The 21,139-nt window shown below is 41.3% G+C and overlaps 1 protein-coding gene across 18 annotated transcripts in view; it reads left to right on the top strand.

Annotated features, from left to right (window-relative positions):
- The first annotated feature begins 294 nt into the window (after positions 1–294).
- The window catches only part of cacna1ab (calcium channel, voltage-dependent, P/Q type, alpha 1A subunit, b), a 257,077-nt gene continuing 236,232 nt past the window's right edge, over positions 295–21,139 (top strand). For 9 of the 18 annotated variants that reach the window (XM_074631184.1, XM_074631174.1, XM_074631170.1 and 6 more), the window contains exon 1: positions 296–732. The gene's annotated coding sequence lies outside the window, so the exon portion shown is untranslated. Of the gene's footprint in view, positions 733–21,139 lie in introns of all 18 variants that reach the window. The other 9 variants (XM_074631168.1, XM_074631183.1, XM_074631173.1 and 6 more) reach the window with 2 other exon arrangements.

The raw sequence follows: 21,139 nt of genomic DNA, 5'->3' as shown, positions 1-21,139 counted from the left end.
AGAGAGGGAGAGAGAGGAGAGAGAGAGAGAGACAGAGAGGAGAGAGAGAGGGGGTAGGAGAGAGAGAGAGAGAGAGAGAGAGAGACAGAGAGAGAGAGAGGTAGAGAGGGAGAGAGAGAGAGAGAGAGAGAGACAGAGAGAGAGAGAGGTAGAGAGGGAGAGAGAGAGAGAGAGAGAGAGAGAGAGAGAGACAGAGAGAGAGAGAGGTAGAGAGGGAGAGAGAGAGAGAGAGAAGAGACAGAGAGAGAGAGAGGTAGAGAGGGAGAGAGAGAGAGAGAGAAGAGAGAGAGAGAGAGAGAGGTGTATTCTGGTCAGTGGAGGATCAGCAGCGTTCAGACCAGCAGACCTCTGATCAGAGTACCGGATGTCCTGACTGCTTCCAGAGCTCCACATAGACCCGGATCCTGATCCAGACCTCTCAGATCCTGATCCGGTATCCGGCGGACAGCTCTTGTAGTCGGGATGTTGATGTTGTGGATGTGAACATGGAGTCCTCCTCCTCTCCGCTGGATGAGACGCTGCTGTTCCTCCTCCAGTCTCCTCCCAGATCCAGATCCAGATCCAGCTCCGCAGACCGGTACCCATCAGACCGGCACCCATCAGACCGGTACCCAGCAGCCTCCTCCAGACAGGTGAGCGGCTCTGGACCACCGGAGAGCCGGTGGGCGGGTCTGGAAGCCCCGGAGACCGCAGGCTCGGTACCCGCTGAGGAGCAGAGCACCTGACAGACAGGTAAGACCCCAAAGACCGAACCGGACCGGGCTGGACCGGACAGAAGATGCATGTCAGACAGTCTAGGATGGATGAAGCCCAGACTGACACCAAATATTAAACTAGGCGGATTATGAGACTTTGTGTCTCTGTGTGTTTCTGTGTGTCTCTGTGTGTCTCTGTGTGGTCATGTTGTGTCATATATGTGGCCATGTGGTGTCTCTTTGTAGTAGTTTTGTATCTCTTTGTGGCTGTTTTGTGTCTCTTTGTAGTCGTTACGCATCTCTCTGTCGTTTTGTGTCTCTTTGTGGCCATGTTGTGTCTCTTAGTGTGTTTTTGAGGTCATGTTGTGTCATGTTGGGCCTCTGCTTGCCCGGTCGCCCCATTCAGTCCATCTTCTTACACCTTACAATCCTAACCTGAGATTATGATATTAAATGTCACGATTAGTCCTGTTGGGTCAAAATCAAATTTTTTTTTGTTGTCTAGATGCAAAATAAAACTTGTAATTTGGTCCCAGTGATCCTTAACCTGCTCACTGAACCAGCTTTATTTCATATTCGTTCATTCAAATATTCCATGGATGATTGTTAATGTTTTATGAGGTAAACAGATTGACCATTGATTTTCTTTATTCCTCCAAAGAAAATGATCCATCACTCATCACAGATGACGTGTTTGTCCAATCAGCAACATCTCAGCGTTGGATCCAAATATAATAATACATAAATCAGAGTTTGATCCACTATATTCATCTCATTCTTGAGCATTAATGAACGGTCAGAGGTGATTTATACAAATCGTGTGTTTTCTAAATGGTGAAAGACTTCTAAAAAAGTGAAGCATCCTTTCAAATATGACATGAAAGTACAACTGGTGCCGGAGATCCTGCAGTCTGAGGTTGAAGAACTCCTCGCTGTTTACTTTGACTTCCTCTGAAAAGCCAACAATTGTAATTTGTAAGGACGAGATTCGATTTGTGGCCATTTTCATCCAAATCTGCAGCGTAGGAGTAAACCTAATTAGGAGCCTTTCAAATGGACTTGATTAGAATTAATTAGAGTCATTCCCGAGTCCTTAAAGGTCTGATAGTTTAACTTTTCCCCCCTCTGGAATAACTCGTCCCCATCAGGCCCCCGAATCTCTCAGAATCAGAGCCGTTCAGATTCTACATGCTGACGTTTGACTGACGGACGAGGCTGAAACCAAAGTGAAACACAGAACAGAGATGCCCCCCCCCCCAGGCCCTGGAGCATCTCCATCTCTATGTAATAATAACTGTGTTTGCTTTGCTCAGTCACTGTTGATAAAGGACCTACAGAGGACAGACGGAGAGAGGCTTATTCACTGTGTCCTGCTGAGACGGAGACCTTTGCTCTCCTTATTGGCTCCTTGTTCAGTGGATCAAGGAAAATTAAGCTTATTCTACTTTTGAAAGTCGAACTCATGACAACTACAACAGATATATGTTTAAATGTGAAGTGCATATATAAGGGAAGCAGGTACATGTCGGCTGTATCCATACAGACCGATTCTATACTCCAGGAGAAGGACTTTAGTACTTACTATTGTAATATAAAAATAGTGATTAGTGCAGCTTTAACCTAAACAGTGTCCGAAACTAACTTTGTGACTAACCGGCCAAGGTAATAGATTGCCTTTTTGTGTCAGATTTACATTTGCTTCAGTACATTTCATTGAGTTAATACAGTATTATGTTGAAAACAAACTAAGAGAAGAGACCAGAGCAAAATTTGTAAATGTATTAAAATATTAATTAAAATAAATAAAATAAATAAAATAAATAAAATAAATAAAATAAATAAAATAAATAAAATAAAATAAAAATATATTGACAGTTAATCAATTCAAGCTGGAATACTAGGCTTGGGCGGTATCTATTTTCTATACCTTCCTGACATTTCACCGGGTAAAGGCTACCAGAGATGGGACCAAGTCTTTGCACTCAATTCCCGAGTTCTAATCAAGCCATAATGCGCTCTTCACCAAATGTAATGCCATTTTATCAGCAGAGTAACTGGATCCATCTGGTGCTCAGTAACGTAACGTTAGATCTTCTTCATGGTTTTCCCCTGAAACTTGATTGGATGCTGTCGGATTGGTTCAGACAAAGTTGGTCTGGGGAGTTAAGTGTAAGATAATCAAAAGCAAGTCCCAATAACATTCGCCGGAAATAAAGAGTCCAGAGTTCACCACTTTTCAGAGATTTAGCAAACGATAGAAATTCAGTTTGTTCAGTTCAGTTTTCAGTTTTTTTCGCTGCTTGTATTTTTACCTACGAAAAGTAATACACTATAATTCGTCTCAGGAAGTCAGGTGACGTAGTATAAAGAGCAACGAAGTCCGCGTAGGGAGGAGGTCGGGGTGGATGGACGGGGTCATATGTGAAACCTAAAGTCAACGTTGACTCAATTTAACTTATGACTTAACTAATGCCACGAACATTAGTTACGCAACAAACATACATATTTTAACCCAAACCACAATCTCTGTTTAAACCTAACCAAGAACCAGGTTCTGCACTGCAGGCGCTCTGATCGCTCGTGTTGCTGGACATTCGTAGGAGAATGCATGAAAAATAGGATATGATATGATATGATGTATGAGGATACGTTGGTGTAGAGACAGAGCTTCATTCTGCTCAAAAATAGTTTCAGCAGCAGCACCAAAACACCGACGGCTGTGCAACCAAAACTAAAACAACTGCAGGGAAGATATATTGCATAACCTTTATCCAGCGTGAGCCACGCCGGGTGATTGGAACTTCTTCAGATCCTTTAGGGTCACCATGTAGGTCTGGAAAACCCATTTGATGCTCATTAATAGACAGAACAGCTCTGTCTCCTACAAAATGATGTAATTTTGTAGGAGACAGAGCTGAATAGAAAGTTGTAAAAGGAAAAGCAGAGTGAAATGTACTTATTTGATATGCTTGTATTCTCTCGCTGGTATTGGCCTTTAGCTGAAATTCAATATTTAAGATAAAAGAACATGGAGGTGAGAACAGATACTTCAAGTCCGAGACCACCGTGTCTCTATACAAAGAACAAACAGCTCTACTCCTGCTGCTGCTGTTGAAGAAGAAAACGCCTCTCAGCACCCTGAGTCTTCTGCTAAAGGAGGAAAGATCGTGATAGACAGTGAGGTTTTCTCCCCGGGCTATTATTGAACACAGCAGAGTGTCGAATCTGCTATTGGATGAGTGAGTTATGTAAAATCTCTATCTACAGATCATCTCTCGAAAGTACCTCTTAGCCAGAAATATTCCCTCTCCTCTCTGTTCCTTTACTATTTTGGCTTAAACCTGACATGAGCGTAACATCATCAGATCTAAACGTTATCGACTCTGGACAGGTTTCCTCCTGCTTCAACGCCCACACAGCCAGAGTTGTAGGAAGGATTAGAGTCGCTCTGACACATGTGCACGCTCGTATTCTTGTTTACTAAACGCAATCTCACACCTTCACTCATCTTCTGGGTCACCTTGCCTCCATGACCCTCCTGTCTCAGCGCTCCCTTTATCCGTCTCTCTCCATCCCTTTCATCATCCGTCAATCCATCTGCACCCCTCTGTTTGTCAGCTTTACTACACTGAATAGAGCCTCATTGGCACGAGACAAAACAGAGGCGCTGTCAGAGACTGTAACTGTCAAACTAGACTAACACTAAGCAGAAGACGAAGAGTCAACAGCGATGGGGACAAAGAGAGATGAACAAGGTACATGCAGAGTCCGTGTTGGCCGTTAACTTAAGATTAATGATGTTGCAGCTGATACGGCAGCTAGGAGACTTGTTTCTATCCTCGGTGACGTCTGAAACGCAGCGTCGGTGCTGGTGTTGTATCTGGTGACTGATGACATTTGAAGCAGTTTGTCAGTGAACCTGGAGCTCAGAGTCACATCTTCTGTGGGTTGTTGTAGTATTGAAGTGGAAGAATTTTTATTGATTGCACAAGTTACTGTAATAAACCTGGATTTAGTTGCCGATACAACACATATATTTGTTCAATTATGTGACCATCTGGCAGCGGTGTGGACTCGAGTCACAACTTTGATGACTTTAGATTCGATTTGACAAAATGAAACAAGACTTGGACTTTAAGAGCAATGACTCGTGACTTCACTTGGACTTTTGACTTGAAAATACTTGATACCTTCCCCGCAAAAGTGTGCGCGCGAAGACAATCAACTGCCCGGTACCGGCGGTAACTCCGACAGTGGCGGAGATGTTAGGTTTATTTTAGGGCTGTCAAAATTAACACAATAATAACGCGTTAACTCAAAGTCCTTTTAACACCACTAATTTCTTTAACGCATTAACGCTCACTTTTAAAGCTAGAGAGAAGATCCTGGTATCATATAAAACTAGAAATCCTAAAGAATCCATCGGTACCAACCATGTCATTTTAGCTTGTCATGAAGGAGGTTAAATAACGCTCCAAACTTCTGGTAAATTTTGGCGAGGAAAAACCTGTCATGTCCATTTTCAAAGGGGTCCCTTGACCTCTGACCTCCAGATATGTGAATGCAAATGGGTTCTATGGGTACCCACGAGTCTCCCCTTTACAGACATGCCCACTTTATGATAATCACATGCAGTTTGGGGCAAGTCATAGTCAAGTCAACACACTGACACACTGACAGCTGTTGTTGCCTGTTGGGCTGCAGTTTGCCCACTCCCATGTTGATAAGAGTATTAAATACTTACATAACATTATTAAATCGTCTGCCTATTAAATACTTAATACTACAAATCTTCCTTTAAAGGGACTGTTTGTAACTTTCAGAAATGCTTGTTAACAGAGACACCTGTGGCCGTTAAGTAATCGAAAGTCAGCGTCCTATTGCTCGCGCTTGCTCGCTCTAAATAGACATGAAGGAGCATCGCTCAACACAGTGAGGAGACACACGTCAGCTAAAACCACAATATCACTCTATATTTCAGCTGCTTGGCAGTAATGTTAGCTGACCAGACGAAGGTCTCTCCATGAATCAATGCTGATCCTAGTGTTGGCTTTTCCTGCCTCAGCCTACGGGGCTGAAGCAGGAAGAGAAACGTTATCGTCTCCGACTGCAGACGCAGGGAGACACCGGCACCTGGTCAGAGACGATAACGTAACTCGCTGCGGAGCTCCGTCAAGACACGGGAAACCTCTGTTGGTCTGGAGGAGCTGCAGCAGTTATTTCTGCACAAACGTCCACTGTACATTCACTAGATATTCTCAGAGCTAAACTAACTCTTCTGCAGTGTGGAGTGAGCAGCATGCACGTGTAGAGGTGGAGCGAGACAGCGAGAACGTGCGTGGTGTTTGAGTGAAGGCAGGCAGGCAGAGGAGCAGAGACTCTGGCCACACGCGAGCGTGCATGGGAAACCGACCCGGTAGATTTTTACATGTAAAAAGTTACAAACAGTCTCTTTAAGGTACATTTTGAACCGATAAAAAATATGCAATTAATTTGTGAACTATGGACAATCATGCAAATAATCACAATTAAATATTTGAATCATTCGTTAAATTCATTGTCTCACTATGCAGCAGCAACACCCACACCCTTATATACCCGACTGGTAACCATTTGGAGAAGACTGAACCACCTGTGGGGGAGTTCAGTATATACTGTACCTACACAGAGACGGATAACTGATGACTATAAAAAAGTAATTTTAGAAAATTGTCCAGAAGTAACTAAATAGTTAGTAAATCTAATTAACCATGTATCCTGTAGCTTCAGGAAAATACCAGACATGACAAACATCAGACACACAGTGGTTTCCCCTCGCCTCAAACATGGTGGAACCAGGAAGTAGAAATAGGCAGGAAGTCCTGGTCACACTGTTTTGTCTGCATGTGGACCAGAAACCAGGTGAGTAACAAGGTAAACGAGTAATGTTAGCAGTGCTTTATGTAACATCCTGCTGGGAGTTTAACACTGAAAGAAGAGCATGTTTAAGAGATTAACAGGTCTAGGGTTTGTTTTTGTTTTGCTTTATATTAAATTCCTTCACACTACATATCTATATCTGAGAGCGTGAATAGTGAAGTGGTTTATTCTTTATCCCGTGGAGTCCAGTAATAGACCCAGAGCCCATCTGCTCATACGTCTCTTACTTTGTGTAGGACTGACCTCCATGGCTGCCAAAAGCTGCACAAACAATCCTCCTCTGTTTCACCAACATTAAAGGTGCTACATTTCTAATTCACAGCATTAACATATCATCAACAACTATTGTTTATGTAAAGATATAGAGGAGTAATGTCTACCTGAGCAGAGAATGAAGTCTCTCTCCCTCTGTGTGTGTTGTAATCTGAGCTTGTTTACGCACAGAGAAGCTTACTAAGTTTGTAAAGTGAAAATGAAACTGAACGTTGTGAATACGGGACACGAATGATCAGCTGATCGTGACGTGAAAGTGAAACTTAATGCACGGGACACGAACAGCGGTCTCCTGGATGAAAGCTCTGTGTTTGTTGGACCCATCCCCCTCCCCTCTTGCCCGCCCTATGTGTGCTTTTTGGCTCTTTATACTACGCCAGTACACTCCCTGACCACTTTCTCTGAGCTGGTGGGTTTACATTGTACTTGAAAGCCCAGTGCGTCTCATACAGGTGCCTTGTGCATCGGCATCACAGGTATTTGACGTCCTGGGAATGAGAATGGTTTTGGTGAGTCCCTGTGAGCCTGCCCCAATGGCTAGCTAATCACTGGCGCTCTGCACTGTGCTCATACGGCGGTTACCGCTGATGACACCGTCCTGACCAACGCTGTTGTTGTGGAAGCGTAGAACCCACCCTCCAGACAACCTGTTCTCACTGACAACTCATCAAATCCCGCCAGGGTCAGTCAGCGCCTCTCGGCATCGGAAACCAACGCACAGATGCACCCTTTAGCAACAGACGAACTGGGCTTTCAACTAACTCCTATGTAATGGCGGGCGGGGAGGGAGGTCGATGGGTCAAACAAACAAGATTTTCAACCAGGAGACTGCTGTTCGTGTCCTGTATGAAACTAAAAGTAACGTTGACTTATTTAGTCACGTCAGTCGTTAGTCACATGACTCGTCGGTATCGTCAGACTGGTGAGTCAAGTGAGTCGCTAGTCAGTGAAGTTAACGCCAACCACGACCGTTTAAGTGGTTGTGTTGCCTAAACCTAACTTCCTGTGAAAACAGAAGTTTATTTTGAAAGGACACTATGCATATAACAAGCGTATATTAACACGCCGTCCCTGGTCCGTCCAAATGTAACACAAGACAGGTACCCGTGCGTCGGTCTCTAATGCAGAGGGACATATTTGAGGAGGCAATACCTCAATCATAGATGTGCTCTGAATTTAGCACCTTTAATACACACATGGAGGATGGAGCTGGTAATCTGAGTCAGCATGTTGTAAGATACTGCAGGTCTTTCAGGGACTGTAACACCTGCTACAATCTGAACAGGGTTAAATGTTCTTTTTAACACACCCACACAGGTGTTTTCTCTTTCACATGCATGATGAGACCTCAGCCGTGTGAGCATCTACACTCCTGTTGGCTTTGTTGCGATAGTTAGGGGCAGGACAACTAATACATTATCTTAAGAGTGACGGTAACGTCACGTAATTCACAGCGTAGCTCTACCCGCCGTCATCTGGACTACAGCTTTAATCAGCCAGAGGAATAGAAAACACCTGAGTGGCTGAGCAGGGCCTCTAAACTGAAATCGAATAGCCTTTTATTCCCCCTGCTACACAAATGAGTATAAATCTTTGCAAACTATCCGGGCTCGTGCTCTCTTGAGGAAACACTGGTAAACTTATTTGTATAGTCCAATATCACAGATTAGCCTCAAGGGGCTTTACAATCAGTACAGGATACGACACCCTCTGTCCTTTACAGTACAACCCTCATCGGATGAGGAAAAACTGAATTATTTGGTTTCATGTTTGTGCAAACACGGTTGAGAATGCCTTCGTCTCTGCACTAAACAGAGCAAATAACCTGCAACAAATAAATAAAGAATATGTAAACACAGGACAGTCTGTAACAAACGCCGCCCCCCTAAACAAGAAACATCTGTTTCACCATTAACAGAACAAATATGGACAAAAACATACAAGAAAACAAGCCTTCCTTCCTCCACCTGCACTCCGCTGTGTAGCAGCAGAGGAACCGCAGGGCAAAACATTTGCCCGTGCACCCGGGGGACACATTACAGCATTCAGGAACAAACTCTCCGCCCTGAAGCAGGGGGCACACACTATAATGTCCCGTCACTGCAACACACCCGGCTCAGTCCAGCAGTACTCCGGTAGTTCTTGGCTCCAAAGTCGAGGGAGGTTAACACCGTCCACTCCGGTAGAGTGTTCTCAGAAATGTCGTGATTCAAGGGGTCCTCGGGTGGAGAAGCTGGTGACATCAGATACTGATCATTTCCCCGATGGCTGATGTCAGTGGCTGTATTCGAAACCGCCTACTACATACTACTGAGCAACGTAGTATACAGTACACAGTACATACTGCGTTCCTCAGTAGTATGCAGTATACAGTACATACTGCGTTCCTCAGTAGTATGCAGTATACAGTACATACTGCGTTCCTCAGTAGTATACAGTATACAGTACATACTGCGTTCCTCAGTAGTATGCAGTATACAGTACATACTGCGTTCCTCAGTAGTATGCAGTATACAGTACATACTGCGTTCCTCAGTAGTATGCAGTATACAGTACATACTGCGTTCCTCAGTAGTATGCAGTATACAGTACATACTGCGTTCCTCAGTAGTATGCAGTATACAGTACATACTGCGTTCCTCAGTAGTATGCAGTATACAGTACATACTGCGTTCCTCAGTAGTATACAGTATACAGTACATACTGCGTTCCTCAGTAGTATGCAGTATACAGTACATACTGCGTTCCTCAGTAGTATGCAGTATACAGTACATACTGTGTTCCTCAGTAGTATACAGTATACAGTACATACTGCGTTCCTCAGTAGTATGCAGTATACAGTACATACTGTGTTCCTCAGTAGTATACAGTATACAGTACATACTGCGTTCCTCAGTAGTATACAGTACACAGTACATACTGCGTTCCTCAGTAGTATGCAGTATACAGTACATACTGCGTTCCTCAGTAGTATACAGTACACAGTACATACTGTGTTCCTCAGTAGTATGCAGTATACAGTACATACTGCGTTCCTCAGTAGTATGCAGTATACAGTACATACTGTGTTCCTCAGTAGTATGCAGTATACAGTACATACTGCGTTCCTCAGTAGTATGCAGTATACAGTACATACTGTGTTCCTCAGTAGTATACAGTACACAGTACATACTGTGTTCCTCAGTAGTATGCAGTATACAGTACATACTGCGTTCCTCAGTAGTATGCAGTATACAGTACATACTGTGTTCCTCAGTAGTATACAGTACACAGTACATACTGTGTTCCTCAGTAGTATGCAGTATACAGTACATACTGTGTTCCTCAGTAGTATTCAGTATACAGTACATACTGCGTTAGTAGTATGCAGTATGTGACGGTTAAAGTGATGTATTTAGCAGTATGCTAGACCAGACTTTAGCCTTTAAACCAGCTCTTAAAACCCTCCTATTGTCTTCCGGTCGACCGTGCAACTTTTGTCTTCCCGTGTGGTTTGACTGTTTATTTAAGGCGTACAGTAGAAATGATCACCCAATTCTCTGTTACACCTTTTTGGCCAACTTCATTCCAAATCATTACCACAAGTTTTAGACTTTCTTTTGGGGGGAAATTAACCTTAATAAATTGAATTTCTGTGAAATTATACAACATTTTTGAGTAAAAAAAATAAGAAATTATGAATTATTTTGACTATAGTTATTATCAGATGAACATAATGTTGATGGATTATCACAGGCTGGTATATGTCAAAGTTTAGTCAGAACATTGTTTTGAAACCATTTCAATTTATTTAATGGCAGCAAATAATGACACCTGTGACCACAGATGCTTTAAATTTGAATAAAATAACCAAAATTCAACAAATTTTTTTTTTTTTTTTTTTGCAAAGACCATAGTAGGGAACCATCCATATTATTTTGGGTCGCTTAGATTAAAGAAATCCATATTTATGATATAATGAAGTTTGAAAACGGGTCAACTTTGACCCGAGGACAACAGGAAGGTTAAAGCACCGGACAAAAAAACTAACTCGTACCACTATTACAACATTATTGAACAATACAGCTTTGATTGAGTTGTTTCTGTTATTTTAGTTCACTTATAAGATACTGCAGGTTTAAACTGTTTATTCTAACAGATCATAGTGAAGTCAGACAATCAGGATCATCAACGAAGGGAGACGGGAAATATAAAACATTGATCCACAACATTTACTCAAACTGATTTTTTCAGCTACAAACAGAGGACTGATCTCCCTCCAGATATCAGAGTAATATGTTGTCTCTCTCTGCACCGTCAGAGGCTGCTCAAACCCTCCCCTCTTCCCTCTCCTCTCCTCTTCTCTCTCTTCTTCCCTCTCCTCTTCCCTCGCCACTCTGCTGCGCTGTAGCCGCTCTGTGAGCGTCACTGGCCGGCTGGTGAGCGAGCTACGCCCACAGATAAACACAGGTTCCTGTGAATTTATATTGGACATCTGTGTTGTGATATTTAAACAAACTATCCGTCAACAAGGAAATAAAAGCCCCTCGTCTACAGACCGGTCTCTAGAGAGCTCCAGCCACCTCATAGCGGTCTGTGAGCGTGACCGCCCGGCTGGCGAGGTAGCGACCCCGACTGGCGTTATAGCTAGCTGTCACGGCAGTTTGTGGAGCTTCTAAACTCTGAAAACGTCTAATATCGTAAAACTGTCAATATTCTAAATCTATGCTGTTGATTTCTCTCCTCAAAAATGTTCAGAAGTGAATTTAGTGATGAAATAGATACGAAAAAATGTAAAATACGAGCCGTTTTTGGCTGCTGTTGTTGTTGTAACCGTAGCATGTAGTGTTCCAGCGCTTTGCATTGTGGGATACAGTAGGTGAGATAGACTGGTCCGATGCAGACTGGAGATGTTTTCCAAATCAGTACGACATCCAGGTATTTTTGACGTACTGGAGATTTTGCTTTTGTTCGCATACTACATGCTACATTTTGGCCAAATCAGTACGTACTACTAGTATAGTATGAGGTTGTTCTACTAGTATAGTATGAGGTTGTTCTACTAGTATAGTATGAGGTTGTACTACTAGTATAGTATGAGGTTGTTCTACTAGTATAGTATGAGGTTGTTCTACTAGTATAGTATGAGATTGTTCTACTAGTATAGTATGAGGTTGTTCTACTAGTATAGTATGAGGTTGTACTACTAGTATAGTATGAGGTTGTTCTACTAGTATAGTATGAGGTTGTACTACTAGTATAGTATGAGGTTGTTCTACTAGTATAGTGTGAGGTTGTACTACTAGTATAGTAAGGTTGTTCTACTAGTATAGTATGAGGTTGTTCTACTAGTATAGTATGAGGTTGTACTACTAGTATAGTATGAGGTTGTTCTACTAGTATAGTGTGAGGTTGTACTACTAGTATAGTATGAGGTTGTACTACTAGTATAGTATGAGGTTGTTCTACTAGTATAGTATGAGGTTGTACTACTAGTTTAGTATGAGGTTGTACTACTAGTATAGTATGAGGTTGTATTACTAGTATAGTATGAGGTTGTTCTACTAGTATAGTATGAGGTTGTACTACTAGTATAGTATGAGGTTGTTCTACTAGTATAGTATGAGGTTGTATTACTAGTATAGTATGAGGTTGTTCTACTAGTATAGTATGAGGTTGTACTACTAGTTTAGTATGAGGTTGTACTACTAGTATAGTATGAGGTTGTATTACTAGTATAGTATGAGGTTGTTCTACTAGTATAGTATGAGGTTGTACTACTAGTATAGTATGAGGTTGTTCTACTAGTATAGTATGAGGTTGTACTACTAGTTTAGTATGAGGTTGTACTACTAGTATAGTATGAGGTTGTATTACTAGTATAGTATGAGGTTGTTCTACTAGTATAGTATGAGGTTGTACTACTAGTATAGTATGAGGTTGTTCTACTAGTATAGTATGAGGTTGTACTACTAGTATAGTGTGAGGTTGTTCTACTAGTATAGTGTGAGGTTGTTCTACTAGTATAGTATGAGGTTGTTCTACTAGTATAGTATGAGGTTGTACTACTAGTATAGTATGAGGTTGTTCTACTAGTATAGTGTGAGGTTGTACTACTAGTATAGTATGAGGTTGTATTACTAGTATAGTATGAGGTTGTTCTACTAGTATAGTATGAGGTTGTTCTACTAGTATAGTATGAGGTTGTACTACTAGTATAGTATGAGGTTGTTCTACTAGTATAGTATGAGGTTGTTCTACTAGTATAGTATGAGGTTGTTCTACTAGTATAGTGTGAGGTTGTTCTACTAGTATAGTATGAGGTTGTTCTACTAGTATAGTATGAGGTTGTACTACTAGTATAGTATGAGGTTGTTCTACTAGTATAGTGTGAGGTTGTACTACTAGTATAGTATGAGGTTGTATTACTAGTATAGTGTGAGGTTGTTCTACTAGTATAGTATGAGGTTGTACTACTAGTATAGTATGAGGTTGTTCTACTAGTATAGTATGAGCTTGTACTACTAGTATAGTGTGAGGTTGTACTACTAGTATAGTGTGAGGTTGTTCTACTAGTATAGTATGAGGTTGTACTACTAGCATAGTGTGAGGTTGTTCTACTAGTATAGTGTGAGGTTGTACTACTAGCATAGTATGAGGTTGTTCTACTAGTATAGTATGAGGTTGTTCTACTAGCATAGTATGAGGTTGTACTACTAGTATAGTATGAGGTTGTTCTACTAGCATAGTATGAGGTTGTACTACTAGTATAGTGTGAGGTTGTTCTACTAGTATAGTATGAGGTTGTACTACTAGCATAGTGTGAGGTTGTTCTACTAGTATAGTGTGAGGTTGTACTACTAGCATAGTATGAGGTTGTTCTACTAGTATAGTATGAGGTTGTTCTACTAGCATAGTATGAGGTTGTACTACTAGTATAGTATGAGGTTGTTCTACTAGCATAGTATGAGGTTGTACTACTAGTATAGTGTGAGGTTGTTCTACTAGTATAGTGTGAGGTTGTACTACTAGCATAGTATGAGGTTGTTCTACTAGTATAGTATGAGGTTGTTCTACTAGCATAGTATGAGGTTGTACTACTAGTATAGTATGAGGTTGTTCTACTAGCATAGTATGAGGTTGTACTACTAGTATAGTGTGAGGTTGTTCTACTAGCATAGTATGAGGTTGTTCTACTAGTATAGTGTGAGGTTGTTCTACTAGCATAGTATGAGGTTGTTCTACTAGTATAGTGTGAGGTTGTTCTACTAGTATAGTATGAGGTTGTTCTACTAGTATAGTGTCAGGTTGTTCTACTAGTATAGTATGAGGTTGTTCTACTAGTATAGTGTGAGGTTGTTCTACTAGTATAGTATGAGGTTGTTCTACTAGTATAGTGTGAGGTTGTTCTACTAGTATAGTGTCAGGTTGTTCTACTAGTATAGTATGAGGTTGTTCTACTAGTATAGTGTGAGGTTGTTCTACTAGTATAGTGTGAGGTTGTTCTACTAGTATAGTATGAGGTTGTTCTACTAGTATAGTGTGAGGTTGTTCTACTAGTATAGTGTGAGGTTGTTCTACTAGTATAGTGTGAGGTTGTTCTACTAGTATAGTGTGAGGTTGTTCTACTAGTATAGTGTGAGGTTGTTCTACTAGTATAGTGTGAGGTTGTTCTACTAGTATAGTATGAGGTTGTTCTACTAGTATAGTATGAGGTTGTACTACTAGTATAGTATGAGGTTGTTCTACTAGTATAGTGTGAGGTTGTTCTACTAGTATAGTATGAGGTTGTTCTACTAGTATAGTATGAGGTTGTTCTACTAGTATAGTATGAGGTTGTACTACTAGTATAGTATGAGGTTGTACTACTAGTATAGTATGAGGTTGTTCTACTAGTATAGTATGAGGTTGTACTACTAGTATAGTATGAGGTTGTTCTACTAGTATAGTATGAGGTTGTTCTACTAGTATAGTATGAGGTTGTACTACTAGTATAGTATGAGGTTGTTCTACTAGTATAGTATGAGGTTGTTCTACTAGTATAGTGTGAGGTTGAATCTTGGGTTTATCTAACTGTACTTTTACACTGTTCTGTTCCTCCTCTTACTGAAGTACATGATATTTCTTCCACCACTGTTATTTGATATATGATTTTGTTGTATCTTAATACCTTTATAGCGTCCCCTGACTGGCTGAGGTTTACTTCCTCTGTTTACATCTGGCTCTCTGTGATCCAGGTAGGAGTGTGACGTAAATCAAACGTGGTCGTCGTGGGTGCACCGGGCTCGGCGGAGTAAACAACATCCTGTGTTCTGGCTTTTATGTCGCAGTCGGGGATGAAAGCAGAAGGAGTGAGTCAGTGTGTCGCGGCGCCCTGGGTGAAACCCAAAGTGAATGCTTCCGCTGTGAAACGCCAGCCGGGTTCAGCAGAGCGCTGATGCGTGTTTGTATTTTACCTCCCCTCCTCGTCTGTTTGTCTGCGTGTCCGTCAGTGACTCCCACATTTATAATACCTCTGTCTCCTTTGACGTCACATATTAATGGATCTCAGCTGGTTGCCAGCTGATTTTTATTCATATCCAGAGCCAGTGTGGGGACTCACTGAGACAGTTTACAGTTAAATTACGTTTTCCCGAAGCCAAATCACTCGCTCTCCATTTGTTAATTGGAAACTGCTTTTGTTTTTTAAGCAGCACGGTGGTGGTGTGATCCTTTTACAACCTGTTATGACGTACTCGGACGCAAATGTGGACGCGATCTGAACAGCCAATCAGAGTGATTTCTCTCACCGACATGCTCTGCCGCTGTTTCAACATGCTGAATCGGCCGAAAAACCTCCAACACGCGCAGACTAGAGCCGACGGTGAGGGACACACGGCATAAAACTAGACCGACAGACGCTCACCGACGGCCCCAAACTCTCCACCGGCCGGCCGACCGGCGGCGGCTTAGTGTGTCAGGACCTTTAAACCTCCACCTGGTAAAGCAGGCAGTTTCAAAGCAAGTCTGGATAACACACTATAAATGTACGCTGCTCTTTCACAGTTCAATGGTCCAAGAACAACCCTCCCACCTCATTTACCTCAGTACATTTACTCCTCAATGTTCCCACCTGGGACATTTCTGCAGACCTGAGATCTACATTTCATCGCACAAATAAATGACACAACCTGCCCGGCTGCTGAGGCTCACACGCACGCACGCACGCACGCACGCACGCACGCACGCACGCACGCACACACACTCACACACTCACACACACACACAGATGTACTGTGTGATATTTATACAACATCAGCAGGATATATATATGTTACGTATTATGTTTGAGGAGATATGTGGAATTTTAAATCTGAAATCTGCAGATTGTGTCTCTCTGAAGCAGCAACTTAAACTACAGCAATGATGGCAAACATCCAGAGTCCTGCTTGTGATGTCATTTCACCTTGGTGAGGTGAATGTAAATGTCAACCAACAATTTACTATACCCTTCCTCAAAGTGAAGAATGCTGTATATTTTCAGGCTCATACAGACTTTATATTATAATATTATCTGTTGTTGGATAAAGTTAAAATCACCTTGGACTAATACCTGCTCAAAAGATGCACATTTCTGCAAGTCAAACAGATATTTATGTGTTGGTGTTTGCATTTTAAAGTTTTGGTATTTCCCCAGATAACCGAGCATCAATATCACAGACTTTTTTGGGGTGCCGTTTGAGCCTCATAGCTGATGTGAAAGAGGAGGAACGGTGAGGCTTGTTAGCATTCACCTGCTCCTTGATGGATGCAGCCGTCACAGAGCGGTGACCTGAGAGGTCAGAGCGTTTGGGGGGGTTGACAGGCAGAAAGAGGTCAGCGGCAGTCAGTCAGACGGTCAGAACATCAGGAGACCTGAGCTGTGTTTGGCTGCTAAAGACTGGATCACTTTTATCTCTGCTGACTGACTGACGGACCAAGTGGCTGCCTGCTCGGTTTGACTCCTTTCAGTGACTGACTGACTGATTGCCATTATTCAATTTAGGAATTTGACTTAAGACTTAAGACTAATTAATTTCATGAATTAATTATTTTTTATTAATTTATATGTTTGAATTATTTTTCTTCTTCTTCTTCTTCTTCTTCTTCTTCTTCTTCTTCTTCTTCTTCTTCTTCTTCTTCTTCTTCTTCTTCTTCTCATCATAAGTATTATTATCATTAATATTACTATTATTGTTATAATAATAATAATAATAATAATTAGTAGTAGTATTTTTATATTTACACATTTTAAATTTAGTTTAATATATTTTGTTAAAATATATTTATTTATTTACTATTATTACAATTTGCTGTCCTCCATTGTTTTTGAATATTTTTTTAAATTACTATATGTACATATTATTGTTATGGTTTACATTTTTGTAGTCATTTTTCTTTTATATTTACACATTTTTAATTTTTAATTTATTTTGATATATGTTTTTTATATTTTATTTATTTATTTGTTTATTTATTAGTATTACCATTTTCTGTCCTCCCTTGTTTTTAAATACTTTTTTTTTTAAATTTGCAGATGGTATCTGTTATTATATGTACATATTATTGTTATGGTTTAGGTTTTTGTAGTCATTTTTCTTAAGGAAACAATATAAAGCATGATTAATATTATTACTATTATAATTATTAATATTATTTTCACATTTTTATCATTTTTATTTATTTATGTCTTATGTATTTATTTTTATTATTATTACCATTTTCTGTACTCCCTTGTTTTTGATTTTTTTTTAAATATATTTACAGTTACTATCTGTTATTATATGAACATATTACTTTAGTTGTTATGGTTTAGGATTTTGAAGTCATTTTTCTTAAGAAAACAATAAAAAAAGAGGAGAAATTGACTGACGAATCCGACTGTCATCACATAATTTTTCAATTTATTGAAAACAACAAGAGATTTTTCAGCCATTTCAGTGAAAATACCACACAATCAAAGACATCCTGGTCATAGTTCAGTGATGAAGTCCTCTCACACCACTGAGCGTGTCTCCTGATTGGCTGCCGACGGCGCTGTCAACTGCCGACACACTCAATCACACGGGACAGGACGGCAGTGGAGGAGGTTGTACCGGCGTCTGCTTCAACAGTAGTTTAGCTGACGGTGCTGCATTCAGAGCTGCCCTCTGCTTCCATCCATCCTTAGGGCTGTGTTTCTGTTTCTAGCACTGTGCCTGCAGACATATATACTCTATATGGTGCCTGAGCTGCACCTCGACTATTAGACCTGAGGGAGCCAACGTGTGTTTTCGTATCCCCATCTTTTGGTCATACAACTCTTGACCGTGCCGTTTCCCAGGGCCGTGAACTGTCCTCAGTGTGTCGGGGGTCTCCGGCGATGTCATAGACCCCGTCTCGTTTACTAGGCTTTTTTTTGCCATGTCATCACCATTCATATCTATACAACCAATTAGGGCTGTGTATTGGTAAGAGTCTGGCAATACGATACGTATCACGATACAGAGGTTACGATTCAATATATTCCGATATATTACGATACTGTAAGTAAGGTGATATATTGCAATATCTTTTATCTAACTTTAGGAAAACGGTCATAGTATAAAGAACACACCACCATATGCATAAAATCTGAGTAAAAAAAAGTACTTTTTTTTTATGCAATCAGAACAGTGGGATCTGTCTTTGCATGAATCACAGTCTCTGTAACATCCAGCATCATAGCACGACTTTGAGACGACACATATCTTTACAAATGATATAACGTAATATATATATCACGATATTCAATTTTTTAGGTATTTTCTTACATTCCTGTAATCAATGTTTTCATGAGTAAACTGATTACAGGAGCACAAAGTTCTTCATAGATCTATCCTCTTCATTTTTGCTCTCAAAGTGCACCAGACTGACGCATTTAACTTTAAAATGTACAACATCTCTTCCAGGGGAAAATGACCCCGGTCCCCTATAGAGCACTGATGATCAAAGTGGGGTCCGGGGACCCCCAGGAATCCGTGGCACTCTGTCAGGGGGGTCCGTGAAACAATTTACTATAAATTATAAAATGGTGCTGTGTCATTAATAAGTTCATATCTACAGACGGGGACCATTTGCACCAATAAAACAAGCACATTGTGTCCATTAATACCCACGTTAGCTTTGGACCAATAGAAACTCTGATATGATTGTGACACATCACGTCAATCTGTCATGAATCAGTCACTTCACTCCAACCCCCCAGGAAGAGCGCCGGTCGTCGATCCCAACTTTCGTAGCGGCCAAACGGCGGTACTACAACTTCCGTGTCCGTCACGTGATGCCATTGGGCCCAAAAAGACTTTTTCCCATAGACGTACATTGGGAAAGAGATGTCTATAACTCAGGGGATAATTTTTTTTTGAGGTGAATCAACTCCCCAGTATGAACACTCTGATAGCCCTTATTTAAATCATTAGCTCCTAAAAGTTATAAAACGCACGAACAGCTGAATCCAGAGTTATTTCTCTTCCTCCGTTCACATGAATGAGACCCAGACCGTGACGACGGCGTGACGTTGGGACCCCGTGACCGAGTCATGTGACTAAGTGGACACTACTGAGCATGTTCCATGGGCCCAATGGATGCGGAAGATCCGGGTACTTTTCCAGACAGAAGTCGAGCCAGTTTGGCTTTATGGGCCACTGAGCAACTCTCATAGGAATGACCGGGGCCCCGCCTCCAACGCTGGATCCAGATCTCTCAATACATCCATGCTTTACTCCTGCTGCTTAGCTTAGCTTATTAGCCAGCGAGCTAGCTGGTGAGCATGGAGTCGGCCCATATCGTCGAGTGATGCTAAGCCCAAACTAGCTAAATTGAGAAAATATAACGACAGTTATATGGAGCGACAGCGACGGGAGACTGAAATGTGTCTTCAGGTGTTAGCCAACGAAGCCATGAAATGGACATCTGATTACAAAGCACCCTGAATATCAGAGCAAAACAACGTGGTGTTAACATGATTCACATGGAAATGGGTTTCTGTTTATTACTATCAAACATGTCTAAAGTATTTAGGTTTAAAATGGTAGTAAGCATTATGCTTAATTGGTGTTACAATTATGAGGGGGTCGTTGGAAAAATGTCTCCCCTTTAAGGGGTCCCTGGCCCTAAAAAGTATGAGAACCCCCGCACCAGAGGATCCGATGCCACGCAGTATACACTGAGCTTTATAGTTAAAGAGCAGCTCAAAACAACTTTCAGGTGTCAGTTAAAAACAACATTCTCTGCCGTACCTCCCCCTGTCTGTCATTAACCTTTCACCTCCACTTCTACCTGTAACGAGGCGCCCATGGCTACAGGTAAGAGGATGCTGCTGGATTAGAGTTACCTGCTACAGAGTGAGTCTGTCACTTTAAGAGAAGGTTTGCATTATGGGGAGTCAATAGTTTATACTGTTGTGAAGTGTGTAACGGTGTAACGGTGTAACGGTGCACGGCTTGTGTGTGCATTAGTGTAAAAAGTGTCAAGAGGGAAAATAAACCTTCTCTTTTTGAGGCGTGAAGGCAACTGTCAACCTCTCAGCTGGACTGGACAGCACAGGCTTGTTAGCAGGTGTGAAGCTGAATTAATAAGAGAACTGCAGCTCCAGCATGAAGGGAACTTCAGCTCTGACTGCAGTCTATATTCTTCACTTTATTTTACTCTTTTCTACAAGGAACAAGCATTTATATGTGATAATGTGGGTTAGACAGGAGCAGCTGATATGTTAATATGTAATTAGTTATAAAGTAAATCCTGTTTAGTGGTGGAGGAAGGTGTGTGTCGAGCTCTTTACCAGGTGTGAAGCAGAGTTAATTAGGTCTGAATCTGCAGCTCAGAGCCACAGTCGTACTTAGTATAAATACGTTTCTTGTATTTTCTCAAAAGGAACAGTCGTCTATATGTGATCATGTGAGGAGAGATTGGTGTGGTAGGACAGTAGCAGGATACTCACGGTAGATATCAAGTACTGCTGCAGCTCTCCAAAGCCCAGGTGAGTAAGCATATAGCATACTCACTGCAGCTTGTTTCCTTCTCCACTCTGTGGTGGTAGAAATGGAGAAGGACACGTCAAAGAGGCGCTCTGGTTCACTCCACAACTCCACCAGTTCCTCCTCCACATGTTTACCTTCTACCCCGTTTGCTGCTTCCTGTTTGGTGCTGGAGAGAGCGCTCTGATTGGTTGTTCACGATGTTCGCGTCGTTGAACTTACGATAATATTAAACTTTGATTTTATCGGAACGTCAAG

The sequence above is a fragment of the Sebastes fasciatus genome, chromosome 3 (assembly GCF_043250625.1).
Source record: "Sebastes fasciatus isolate fSebFas1 chromosome 3, fSebFas1.pri, whole genome shotgun sequence".
Taxonomy (NCBI): Eukaryota; Metazoa; Chordata; class Actinopteri; order Perciformes; family Sebastidae; genus Sebastes; species Sebastes fasciatus.
Note: the sequence above shows the minus strand (reverse complement) of the source record. Positions and strands in the feature narration are given on the sequence as shown.